We start from the raw sequence: 14,287 nt of genomic DNA on the forward strand, positions 1-14,287 counted from the left end.
AAACAACAATTGTTTAAAAAAAGAGAAGAAAAAAAAACAGAGCACAACTCTCCCTTTTGATCCTCTGTCGTTCTCACACTCAGACAGAGAGAGGTGGGAAAACAGAACGGTAAGGCGTTTTATGCTCAGCTCCCAGAGGCTGAAAATATTCAATCATGTTCTTTCCAACGTGTCGTTCTGTACTCTGCATTTGTGCCAAAATGCCATCTCCATCGCTACTGCTAATTCTGTTTACATCCTGCATTAAAACCCTGTTTGATCCCAGATCATCACATCCTGTTTTCTACTGGCTCCAAAAGAGCCAACTTTAATTACTTCTTAAAAGCAGACAGTCCAAACACCTTAATGCACGAATTAGTTCAGTAAGATTCATGTTTGCTATTTACCACAGCATAACAGACTGTCCCATGTGTTTTACAACACAGTGATCCAGCCATAGATAGAAAAAGGCCCGCCATAATGAATGAAGCAGAGCTGAACTGCTCTGCTGTGAATTTTATATCATAAGCATTAAGCCTCTATTGAGTGTGCCATCTGTAGGAGTGAGAGGCCTTAATGAGATTAAATCTTACTGCGAGTGGCGGGACAAAGCCATGGCCCACTTCCCATTCATGAGCCCAACTCTTTTTTACACTTTGTTATCAGAGGTTCTCACAGGATATGGTCAAACATGTACAGAGGTAACATTTTAAACCCGTTTTTGAAATATGTGTGTATGCTCTGTCTGTTAAACTGCAGTAAATCTATAGACTGTAATGAGAGTAAACCGTAAAAAAAAGTCTCATATGGTTGTATGTCCTTATAGGGCTTTTTAACTTCATGCATCGATTTCATTTTAGTTTTATTTGGTGTCTGAGCATCCATTGATGAACCCATCCCCAAAAGAGCTTAGATAAAGGCTACACATACCACCAGAGCAACAATAGAACGGCATAGTTCAAAGCGTATATTGAAACATTGGAATGGCCCAGTCAAAGTCCAGAGCTAAATCCAATTGACAATCTGTGGAGAGACTTGAAAGCTGAAAGAAATGGGTTATGTCGGGTATGTGTGTCAGGCTGGGAACAAAGATCAAATCAAAACAGCTTCTTCTCCAAGATGTCTGCTGTGTGTCGACACGCCAATGTTTAATCCGTCTATTGAGTTAAGGAGCCTTTTATTTATGCCTGAATGATTAGCTAAACAAGCCAAAAACAGGAACCTGGAATTGACTAAAAAGCGGAAAAAATGTCTAAATAAACCCTTAAAGCTAAAACAACTATTACACCATGAAAGGTTACGAGAAGGTCTGACTCATTAGAAACAAATTAGGAAACTCAGGATGACCTTTGATGTATTGACGCTACTTTATCTACTATAGGCTTCTGCTGGAAGAGAGGGAGAAAAATTATTTCTTTATAAATCACACGTTTTTGATATTGTTTTTGGATCTATTAAGAAATAAAGGAGCTAATTAAAAAATCTTCAGGATCACCTATGCCTACAGTGAACACTTGTGCCTTTTCCTATAGTGTTTCTCTTTCTCTTTCTGATTGTGATGATCAGAAATGATCATCCACTAACCAGCTGTGGTAAAGCTATGGATGATCTGTTAGTCTGGGTGCTTGTCCAACCTCCTGGATGTGTTGTTGATGCATTTCGATCACCTCTTAGAACTTCTGATCATGATATTATTCATCTCTTGTATACTGGACTGTTTTTAAGCTTTCAGATAGAAAGACAAGTGAAAAGTTCAGACGATACATCTGATTTTCTTCCCAGAAACTTTGCACAGGAGTTCTCTCCAATCTGGCATAAACTCTTCCAGCTTTCTGTCGATACTTTTTCAGTACCAGAAACCTGGAAGACTTGATGTTTTAATCCAGCTCCACAAACCTGCATGTCCTGAAGATGATAATGGGTGTGTTCGATTTCAAAGGCTGCATCCTCCAACGTCCCGGTCTATCTGGGCTGGAACCTTTGAGGTCCCAATCAGATCGTATAAGGCAGCCCAATCAGCTAATTAAAAACACCTGCTGCCAGGATTAGTGGATACTTGTTGAGGAGCCAAAAGCAGAGACAATGGGGCAGAGATGATTTCTTGAAAAATTTTAATGAAGTAAAAATATCCATTCCTTTTTCCATCATGCTTATCTCAAGCAGGGTCGCGAGGGTTGGTGGTGCCTATCTCCAGCTGTCTACAGGCTGGGTACACCCTGGACAGGTTGCCAGACCATCACAGGGTAACACAGAGACAAACAGGACAAACAACCATTTACACACTCACTCACACCTAAGGAGAATTTTAGAGAAGCCATTTAATTTAACAGTCATGTTTTTAGAATGTGGGAGGAAGCCAGAGTACCCAGAGAGAACCCAGGCATGCACTGGGAGAACATGCAAACTTTATGCAGAAAGACCTCGGGCTAGGAATCAAACCCGGAATCTTCTTGCTGCAAGGCAGCAGTGTTACTCACTGTACCACTGCGCAACATGTGCGTAGTACAAAAGAAAGTAAAAATACAGAAGCCATAATACAGAACTGATCGACAAGAAACTCAGGAAACAAAAAGTAGAAGACACTAGGGAGGACTAAATCAAAGGAATGGAGGAATGAAAAGAGAATCAAGCAATAAGGAACTGCACAGGAGATGATAGAACAAAGAATGGGGGAGTGGCCGCCTAGAGGTTAGGGCATAGATCTTGGAATCCTGAGGTTCTAAGTTCGAGCCCCACTCCCACTCTGGACCCTTAACCCTGATTGCTCCCCGGGCGCCCCATGATGGCAGCCCACTGCTCCCTAAGGGGATTGGTTAAATGCAGAGGTACATTTCTCCAATGTGAGATCAATAAAGTTCAATTGAATGGGCTAATCAGCTGACAAGGAGCAGGTGTGGATAGAAGCAACTAGAGGGGAGTTAAGGGAAAGGAGAGGGGCACTAGGGGGCAACAGAGAGTAACTCAAAAAAAATATATAACTGGTTAAATATAACTAGAAAACAACTAGAATGACACAAAATAAAAATGAAAGCAATGACCCAGAAAACACAGAATGACATAAATCAAAATGTAACTGGAAACTCAAAAAGAAATAGAATCGAAAGTCCAGAAAGGGCAGAATCATGACACCTGCCCAGGTTTCCTGAGCCTCTAAATGGTCTCTCAATCTAGGTCAGTAGGTTACACAATCAATGGGAAGACACATGTCCAGAACTTTGTTATGGACAACCTCCATAAGGAGGGAAAGCTACGAAAGGTCATAGCTAAACATGCTAGGTGTTTACAGTGCTGTATCCAAACATATTCAAAGAATTTTAATTGAAAGTAAAGGTGTGGTAGGAAAAAGATGTACCAGTAACAGGGAGAGCAACAGCCTGGAAAGGATGCCAAGAAAAATCTATTCAAGAATCTGGGGGAGTCAGCAAACAGATGAATGCCTTAGATAGGCTCACATTCCTCCGCTGAGCCAGAGACAGTGTCAGAAGTGTCCCATATGGGTTAAGGAGGGAAAGAACTGGACTGTTAGAAGTCCAAAGTCCTGTTTTTCTATATAAAAGTTTGCAATTCATTTGGAAATCATGAATTACCAAATCTATGTAATGTCACGTCCTGAGACGCTGAAAAATAATGTTCTCATCTTTTTAGATCTACATAATGTGTTCTATATTGCAGTGCTGACGAGATCAGGTCACTAGTTGCACTGGCTCAGACTTATTGATGTGCTATTGAGGGGTGAGAGGAACGAAAAACAAATGACTCATGAACACATGATCAGAATGTGCTGAAACGCCTGTAATCCTGACCTCTGGGTTTAACTCAGTTAGCTAAAACTAGAGCAGAATAAAATGCAGAGCATGACCCAAGTGAGCTGAAGTGCCCTGCGCTGATGCCTTGCCTTTGAATATCTAGTAATAATTGCTTTCACGTTCCAATTTAGCAGTGATATTGTGACGAAATGTGAAAATGTTCGTGGGGTACGAGCAGTATAGAAACACCAGATTACCAGTTTTCTGTAACAATGAGTCAAATGTCTCTCACTAAAAACCCTTATTTGTACCTTTCTGTGAAAGTACAGATGTTCATGACAATAACATATGAGAAAAGGTTGTTAATAAGCCTGAGAAGTCTTTGGGTGAAGTCTAATCAGATCCACTTGAAAACCCTTCCTGTACAATGTGAAAACTTTTCTTTCCTTCCTGCGAGCAAGACCTCAGCAACAACAAAGCTTGAAGTCTGTGATATCATACTAATCCTTTGGATTTAGGATTGGAGTTTATTTATCTGGTAGGGACAATGCACATTAATGATCAATCTGTAAATGTGTCAGAATTAACCAAAAGGCTAAAAAGGATTTAAATTCAACTCAGTTTTATTCAATATGATACAATTTCATTCAGTTCACTTCAATTAAATTCAGTTTATTTATATACTCGAAATCTTAATACATGTTAGCCTAAGGCACTTTACAAAAAGAGATAATACATTCAGATTGGTTTAAAATCTCTGCCAAGGAAAAGCAGTTGATTGCATTGAGTCATTGACTTGCAAGACATGCCCCTTCTGGATAATCTTCGTGCAACGATTTTCCCTTGCATTTTGTCATTGACTTTTCAGCAATCCCTCACACCGAGCATGCATGCAGTGACAGGGGAGACAAAAAATTTGCTTTTAACAGGAAGAAACCGCAGCAGAACCAGGCTCAGTGTGAGCGGGTATCTGCTAAGGCGGACAGGGGTTCAAGGAGACAGAAGCAGACATACAAGAAGAAGTGGAGATGTAAAAGGTAAGTGTTAACTAGCTCCAGGCAGACGATGTCAGGGTTTGGTAGTGGTTTGGAGGAGCCAAATGCAGAGGCAGAGAGGCAGAGGTGAATACTTGTAGTTTTAATGATGAAAATGGTTAACAAAGGCAGGAATCCAAAAATCCAACTAAAAATGTAACAGACCAGAACCATGGAGATATCAAGGGAAAACACGTACATGGAGCCAGGGAGAGACGAGGTGAGACGAAAACAGTGATGACAGGACCAGCAACAACAAGGAACCAACAAGGAGTGACTGCAGAGGAAGAGTATATGTAGCTGACAGACAATGGCAGGGCTAACGAGCTGACAAGGAGCAGGTGTGAGGAGACAACGAGGGAGCCAAGGGGAAAGGAACACACACAAGAGGGCAACAGAGGAAAACAGAAAAAACAGAGAACTAACATAAATCTAGAAACTACAACAAAATAGGAATTAAACCAATAAAACAAGGAGCAAAGTAAAGCACAACATAACCAAAACCATGACAGACGAGCTCCCAGCCAGTTCTTATCTCAGAGGATAAAAGAGAGCACATACAGAGTCACAGTAAAAGAAACAGGACGACCCTGAAAAAATGGGCCTAACTCATGTATAAACAAAGCTTTTAATGGAAGTAGAAAAACTGATATTTTATTCCAGGATGGAGTCATAGTCAAACAGGAGCAGACCAGATGAAGCTAATGCGACAAGAAAAAGAAGACAGAACATAAAGTTATAGGTGGAACTAACAAATACAGCAGAATGTAAGAATAGAAATATAATAAAACAGAATGATGAAAAGTGGTCCCCATGTCCTCCAGCAGCCTGAGCAAATAGCAGCATAAATATAGACAATGGCTATATTATCCATTGTCTAGTTTGATGCTATATTTATGCTATACATTTATGCTATACCTATATTTAGGTATGAAAAAGGTAGAGCCAAGGAGAAACTGTTTGACTGTTTTCTTCAATGTCCACAGTTCTTGGATGTGTGAAGAAAAGCCGTTGTACATGACACCAGTGTCACCGTCTGATGTGAATGGTGGTACCGGAACGGGAACAAAAAGGAGAGTATAGACCAGAGAGCAATTCATGTGATAAGCCACTGATTACTGAGGGTGTGTTTAAGAAACAGGAGCTTAAAAAGAATCAATTTTTCATACAATAGGCTACAGTAGACAATAAATCCAAATGTGACGACTGTAAAATAATGAGATTTTTAATTTCAATCCATATGACTCCACCCAAAAATAATTGATCTGCATGTAAGTGTACAAGATTTCAAAAAAGAGCCTTTGCGGTAGAGTTTTTAATTAATGCAAAATTGTATTCAAAAGCAACAGTCACATTGCACCCATAATGGGCACAAACAAACAATGAAGAGGCCTACTTTAAAACAACAATCCTTAACTATATCAAATTTAAGATATATATTTTTTTGGTTTATTGATCTGCCCGCTTTATTTGAAACCAACACAGTTTCAAAATTCCTGCACACAAAGTTTCCTGACAATGGTGTTGGGTTGTAGCCTCTCTTGGGGAAAGAGTTCTTCCTTAGCAGCGCCTTCAATGAAAACGTACACATCCGATATTTACACGTCGGCTTTGAAAACAGCCGCTCTCAAAGGACGTGCATTGCCTGGAAATCAGACCTGAAAAAGCAAACAATAAGCATGCATGGATATCCTGAGAGGCACTCTGATAGTTTCAATGAGATTAACAAAAAAACAATAAAAAAAAACACACAACACAACAACACTCAGGCCTAAACTGTTAGATTTAGACTTAGAGGGTTTGCTTGGAATGGGTTTGAGATGGAATGAAGCTGACCTGATTATATGACGCACAAGAAAAGTTGACTTTAAACATAAATTAACCAAAACTATTGATGTCTAAGCTCTAATTATTATTCAAGATCCAAACCAAAAAGCAAACATTTAATGGTTATAGATCTGTCCAATATCTTTACCAGGACAATATTTCAAATTCAAATAGGCTGCCTATAAACTATAAAATCAGAAATGTGTTGCTTAAGCCAGAGTTATTTGCAGTATGACTGTATTTATATCTATATATATACTTAGACCCAGCCCAACCAATTAAAACCCTTTCCTTTTTAATCCCAAGTCTGTAGAGGGTCTTTGAAGGCAGAGGGGACTAAGGTGTAAATAGAGCAGACAAAACTTAGTGTTAATACTGCATTTAATAATTGTGTATAAAGAAATTGAAATCAAAAGACTCAAAAATGACTGCACCCAAGAACAACAATGATATAGAAATATATTTCCATAAGAATGTATTTAATGTGAGCTTTAAATTATCCTTCCCCTAAACCAGGATTATTTTTAGGCTCTAGTGGCCTTTATTTTGTTGCTTTTTGAAAGTATCCAGACAGGAAAGTGGGTTACAAGAGAGGAGAAAGACATTCAGTAAAGGTCAGGGACTCAAACAGCCAGTATATGGGTCATGCGCTTTACCGCCACACCATAGCAGCACTATTTATTTATCTTTTCAATACACTGTTTTGTGTGTTATCATATTAGTATTGACATCGTATTGATATTTCTTTTTTTCAAACATAATGTACTTTAGTTGTTTTGCACCATGATGGAAAAGATTTTCCAATTACTTGGGATTCATTTGGGAGCTTTGGTAAATTCCCCGCAGACATTTTCTTTAATGAACAATTCTGTCTGAGAATTATTTGTTCAATAGGATTAATTGTTAAAACAACAACAACAAGAAAAGACACCCCGAAATGCCGCTGTATGAATTAATCCGGCTCTACGCAGAAAGTCTGGAGCTTGTTAGCAGAATAAAGCAGGGTTTTTATGTGCTTATTGGCTTTCACTGCTTGCTATTTTAGTTTTCTCTCTGTAAAGTGAGAGAATCTTTTTTTTAAGGGTTCCCTTAACTCTCTAACTCTGCATGTTCGACTTTCACTCTGGTGTTCAAAAGAAATATGTAGGAAACATAATCAAATCAACCTCTAATAGTTATCATGTGCAAAAAGTTAAATTAGACAAATTCCTGTCAGGCATCTCAAGGATCTAACGAGGCAGAGGAAATACTTGAGGATTATCACAAAGTATGAGTATATTTCCAGCTGAACTATCTGACCCTGTAAAACGATACATTTTAAAAGGATCCATTCAAAGGTTATCATTACAGGATTACTGTCGCAGCACATCTAAGGTCTGTTTTGTGGTCCATTGTGGAAAATGTGTGTAAACAGAAAAAGGAGGATTTATTTCAACATAAAAAGTTCAAGTTTCAGGAAGACATCCCATCGTAGAAAGGGAAATCTAGAGCTACCTTCATCCAGGACTAGAAATTGTGCAGAATTATTCCCTTACAAACTCTAAAGGGAAGATTTTGCGTAAATAAAAATCTGAAAAAGGAGGCATAGGGATGTGTACAAGGTTAACTTTGTTTAACTTAATCTCAGCATAAATCTATGGTAAATCTGAAGGAGTAGCAGAGATCTAGAGCTCAGGTAGGAGAGTGTGGGTGGGATATTTACTATCTGGTAACCATTTCTTGACCATTTAGGAAAACACTGAAGTGGTCCATAGTTTCTAACTGAGATGACATCATATTTTTTTATCCCGGGTGTCCAACAAAACATCTTGTGCAGGAGTGTAACATCATAAAACCTATTTTGTTTCTCCTCTTTATATTTTTATTTTTATTATTATTGTGTGTGTTGTTCTCATCTATTTTTGTGCGTCAAACATGGGAAATGTTAATTACTACGTTTCTCGCATTTGTCAGTGAGCCCTAGGGCAGCTTTGGCTACAAAATGGCTTGTCACCATCAGTGTGTGAGTGAATGGGGGACTGAATGTGATGTAAAGCGCTTCGGCCAAGTCCTCTGACTTGAAAAAGCACTATATAAGTACAGGACATTTACCATTTACATTTGGAGAGCCCAAAAAGAAAGGACCAGAGCTGAGGTATTACTGTAGGTGGCAGCATCATAATATGGGAATGTTGTTCTTTGTTGATCAGAGGTCATGGGAAGGTGGTTGGAGCTAACAACACAAGTTACAGTTGGAAAAGACTGCAATACATTTGATTCAGGTTGGATGAGTTAAGTTTAGACATAAGGTATCTAAACAGTATGTGGTCATAGGTGCAAAAATGAGTTAATTTAATACAAACAGTCATTCTAGTCCAAACTAGAATACCACAAAAGACTGTATTCTAAGGCTTTTAAAGCAGAGTGGCTGAACTGAAGGTGTGTAAATCCATTTCCAGGGGAATGCTTATCCTGCATGCTTTAGATGATCGGCCACACCTGATTGGAATGGTTTAAAAATATCTCCCAAGCCTGTTAAAGAGCTGTTACCTGGTCTTTCACGTTTACAATTCTTCTGAATTTTATTTTTATTTTCTAAATTCATATATAAGGTAAAGTGGAGGGAAAAAAGTACATGCACATCCCTGTACCCACTCCCTATTAAGCTCGTGCGAGAGCATGCATGAACCCCTTTCTCCTCATGTGCGCTCTGTTTAAAAGTTGCTGTTTGCATCGCTCATACAAACTTACTTTCCAAAAGAAGATTTGCAAATTTTCCACGATGTCAGACTGACAGTGACAGTGAAAATGGGGACGAGCGCGTTGAGACGGCCTATTACCAGAATGATTGACATTTAGTAGGACCACTTGTTTAGATGATCCACCCCGAAAAAGAACATCCTCCTCTATACCTTTAAAACATTTTCAGGGTAAAATAATAAACAGAGCTCATAATGACCTATTTATGCCCTTTTTCGCCCCTGCTAATATGCACAAAATTTAGACTTGTATGTGTGTGTTCATGTGGATGTAGCGTTAGCAACATTAGAAGTTTGCTTTTCTTTATGTACTGTTCTCTCACTGTCTCCTACGTAATGGTAAGATGTTACACAAGCAGCAACGCTTCCTGACTGCCTGTAGGTTAGTCCCTGGTTTTTAGAATAGGTAATTTTGATGGAATAGAGGTGGGAGTTATAGATCATTTGGAAGGATTGTTAATGTTAGCACTCTTCCATAAATTATGTAAAAAAAAAAAAAAAAAAAAAAAAAAAAAAGGAGTCCACAAATACAAAGCCACTTTTACACTCTTTTACACACAATGTTTTAAACATTAAAACACATGTTTTAATGTTTAAAAGTGGTAGATTTCTAGGTAATGACAGCTTGAAGAAGTTCTGCAGGTGTTTGATGGCTACTTATCAATTCAAATCAGTTGCATTTAAACAGGAAAATATTTAAATTATGTTTAAAATAATCCTCTACTGCCCCATCCAAAGTTTATGCTTGTTGCATCTGGAGCAATAAAGTATTAGGGTTTTAGCACTGGTTAAGATCCATCCATCCATCCATTTTCTGACACACTTTATCCCAAGTGGGGTCGCGAGGGGTGCTGGTGCCTATCTGCAGCTGTCTTACTGTATTTTATTTTAAAAAGATTTTCTATGATTCCTGATATGTTTGGTGACAAATGTGGCAACTTTCTGAACAGGTGCATCAGTTCATACTGGAAATCATATAAATGTGTTTGAAACGACGACCTGACTGCCCTCCACTGTCACTTCCTCCAGCATGCAAGGATGTAAAACCTAAGAAGCAGGGTCAGAGTGCGGGGTGATAAGGCTGCACGCTATTTGCAGGAAATGCAGGGTAAACACAAGCAAGTTGGAATATTTGAATGCTATAAAAGAAAGAGATCTCATTCATGCAACCTTGGATGTAAAAACATCTATTGCCGCCGGACCCACACCCAGTGTAACCCTGAGTTAATCATCAATCATGGTTTCCAGGAAGTCATGTGAAAGTATGCTGCTGCTTATAGAACATGGGAAAGCAGGCAGAGGTTAGATATGGAGCCAGGCTCACGGGGGCAAAGCTGACCGGAGGAACAATAAAGAACACACATTATCCATCCCAAGACTCTTCCTAGACGCCAACATGTAACTGTTGTCCAGCAGGAAAAGATGTCGTTGAGTGTCAGGACATTCAGTTGTGGGCCTGCTTCCTCTTCCTCCTGTCCAGAGTGTCTGCTGGGGCGGTCTAAAGAAAGATTTCCGTTCTTTGCTGTTGTCAAAGATTTTCTAGATGACATTATAGTAAATTCCCCATCTCACAGAGTAATGGATGGATGCTCATCCGTGGTATTGGGAACTGTGGCAGGAACATTTTCAAACATATAGACATCTTTAATTCGCATTCATTTATCTAAAGGTTGTCAAGTAACGTCCAGTGAGAGGGATGGAGACGGTGTGATTGTTTCTTTCTCACTCCTGCCAAAGTGGTCATTTGAGAAGCTTCTCTAAAGCAACCAGGAAAGTTGGTCATGTTAAAACACGCTCGGTCCTCTCCCTTCAGGACAGCCGCTGCTGATCCTGACAAGGCTGTATGCCCCAAATTCCCAAAAAGCTGTTGCTTTACGTTTCAAACATTTCCCTCCTTCCCAGAAAGAGAACTTATAAACTAAATGGTTTTCCACACATGGATCACCATTAGGAGACCTTTAAACATTCCAGATAAAAAAATAAAAATAAATAAAAAAAAAGATTACCCTCCAACAAAGATAGCCTTATTAAACAGAAAAAAGGCACATTTTATACAGGTGCTGGTCATAAAATTAGAATATCATGAAAAAGTTGATTGATTTCAGTAATTCCATTTAAAAAGTGAAACTTGTATATTATATTCATACATTACATACAAACTCATATATTTCAGATGTTTATTTTGTTTAATTTTGATGATTACAAATGACAACAAATGAAAATCTCAAATTCATCATATCAGAAAATTAGAATATTGTGAAAAGGTTCAAAATTGATGGCCCCTGGTGCCACACTTTAATGAGCTAATTAACTCAAACCACCTGCAAAAGCCTTTAAATGGTCTTTCAGTCTAGTTCTATAGGCTACACAATCATGGGGAAGACTGCTGACTTGACAGTTGTCCAAAAGACGACCATCGACACCTTGCACAAGGAGGGCAAGACACAAAAGGTCATCGCTAAAGAGGCTGGCTGTTCACAGAGCTCAGTGTCCAAGCACATTAATAGAGAGGCGAAGGGAAGGAAAAGATGTGGTCAAAAAAAGTGTACAAGCAAGAGAGATAACCGCACCCTGGAGAGGATTGTGAAACAAAACCCATTCAAAAATGTGGGGGAGATTCACAAAGAGTGGACTGCAGCTGGAGTAAGTGCTTCAAGAACCACCACACACAGACGTATGAAAGACATGGGTTTCTGCTGTCGCATTCCTTGTGTCAAGCCACTCTTGAACCACAGACAGCGTCAGAAGCGTCTTGCCTGGGCTAAAGAGAAACAGGACTGGACTGCTGGTGAGTGGTCCAAAGTCATGTTCTCTGATGAAAGTAAATTTTGCATTTCCTTTGGAAATCAAGGTCCCAGAGTCTGGAGGAAAAGAAGAGAGGCACTTCATCCACGTTGCTTGAAGTCCAGTGTAAAGTTTCCACAGTCAGTGATGGTTTGGGGTGCCATGTCATCTGCTGGTGTTGGTCCATTGTGTTTTCTGAGGTCCAGGGTCAACGCAGCCACATACCAGGAAGTTTTAGAGCACTTCATGCTTCCTGCAGCTGACCAACTTTTTGGAGATGCAGATTTCATTTTCCAACAGGACTTGGCACCTGCACACAGTGCCAAAGCTACCAGTACCTGGTTGAAGGACCATGGTATCCCTGTTCTTAATTGGCCAGCAAACTCTCCTGACCTTAACCCCATAGAAAATCTATGGGGTATTGTGAAGAAGAAGATGCAATACACCAGACCCAACAATTCAGAAGAGCTAAAAGCCACTATTAGAGCAACCTGGGCTATCATAACACCTGAGCAGTGCCACAGACTGATCGACTCCATGCCACGCCGCATTGCTGCAGTAATACAGGCCAAAGGAGGCCCAACTAAATACTGAGTGCTGTACATGCTCATACTTTTCATGTTCATACTTTTCAGTTGGCCAACATTTCTATAAATCCTTTGTTTTTATTGGTCTTCAGTAATATTCTAATTTTCTGATATGATGAATTTGAGATTTTCATTTGTTGTCATTTGTAATCATCAAAATTAAACAAAATAAACATCTGAAATATATGAGTTTGTATGTAATGTATGAATATAATATACAAGTTTCACTTTTTAAATGGAATTACTGAAATCAATCAACTTTTTCATGATATTCTAATTTTATGACCAGCACCTGTATATATATATATATATATATATATATATATATATATATATATATATATATATATATATATATATATATATATATATATATATATATATGATGGCATGAGGATGCTGCTTAGGGTGCCCCTATGGTGTAGTGCCAGTCAGATGTTTGTGAATGTCAATATACCAACCTGCGCTGCTGTGCTTCGAAACATTATGCACAGATGTATGTGGGGATTAACAGACTCTGCAAACAGCATCATTCAGACTCTGACCAATCCTGTTCAAAGCTCAGTGAGATTCTTCTCCAGTTTGTGGAATCATTGGCGCTTTAGTTTATATGTCAATGATTGATTATTTTATTATATATTTCTTATTTTTTGCTTTTTTTTTATTATTGTTCTTGTTTTTTGTCTGTTCATTAACCATAATTGTGTTTAAATAAAGAGATTGATTGATATATCAGATGGTTTCCTTCCATATGAACTTGGCTCAACGTGAAAATGATTTTAAATAATTGAATATTTAATAAGCCATATCCAGACCTGGTTACTGTCTCACCTGTACAGCCAAGAAATCCCTTAATGGATCTCTGACATCATGAAGCAGGCAGAAATATCCCAAAAAAGCAACACATAATGCCCTAAACCGTATATGTTTAAAAACAGATGAAAAACAGTGTGGAGAACCTTCCCAGGACAACTGAAGTACCTAAATTATTCCAACTGTCCAATGAAAGTCATCCAACTCACAGCAACTAAAGCTTGGCTTGGTTTTCCTAAGCAAAAATCAGGGTGAATGAATCAATGGAACCCAGCAGCGTATGGGAGTTATGAGGTTAAACCCACTGTTGCCTTAAAGGAATTTTCTAAAAACATGAACATGGAGACACTCAGACGGGGGAATAGGGGACCCTAACACTGCATACTGTATCACCCCTGAACACACCCACTCCTCAGTAAAACATGGCAGTGGTAGAATTATGCTTGGGAATGATTTTCTTTTTAATTGGAGAGTTCTATCAGATTTGGTATTTGTGTCGAGACTCTGCAGACCCTCTCCAATATTGATGATCAAATGCCACACTTTACAGATTTTGGGTTTATCTTGTCCAGTAAAATCCTGCTTAATAACATTTAAGTCTGAGGTTGCATTTGACAAAACGTGGAAGAGTTACTTGTGCAAGGCTTGGTGAAGCGCCTGGTGCAGCAAGAGGCTATGTGAGGAAATAGTGGGCAGAGATTACAGTTAAGAGCTTTATTATTATCTCTTTCATCCCTGGTTAAGACCACATAAGACCTGCTACTCCACAGGGAACACTT

The sequence above is a fragment of the Cyprinodon tularosa genome, unplaced genomic scaffold, assembly GCF_016077235.1.
Source record: "Cyprinodon tularosa strain WSP-4 unplaced genomic scaffold, ASM1607723v1 ctg304, whole genome shotgun sequence".
NCBI lineage: Eukaryota > Metazoa > Chordata > Actinopteri > Cyprinodontiformes > Cyprinodontidae > Cyprinodon > Cyprinodon tularosa.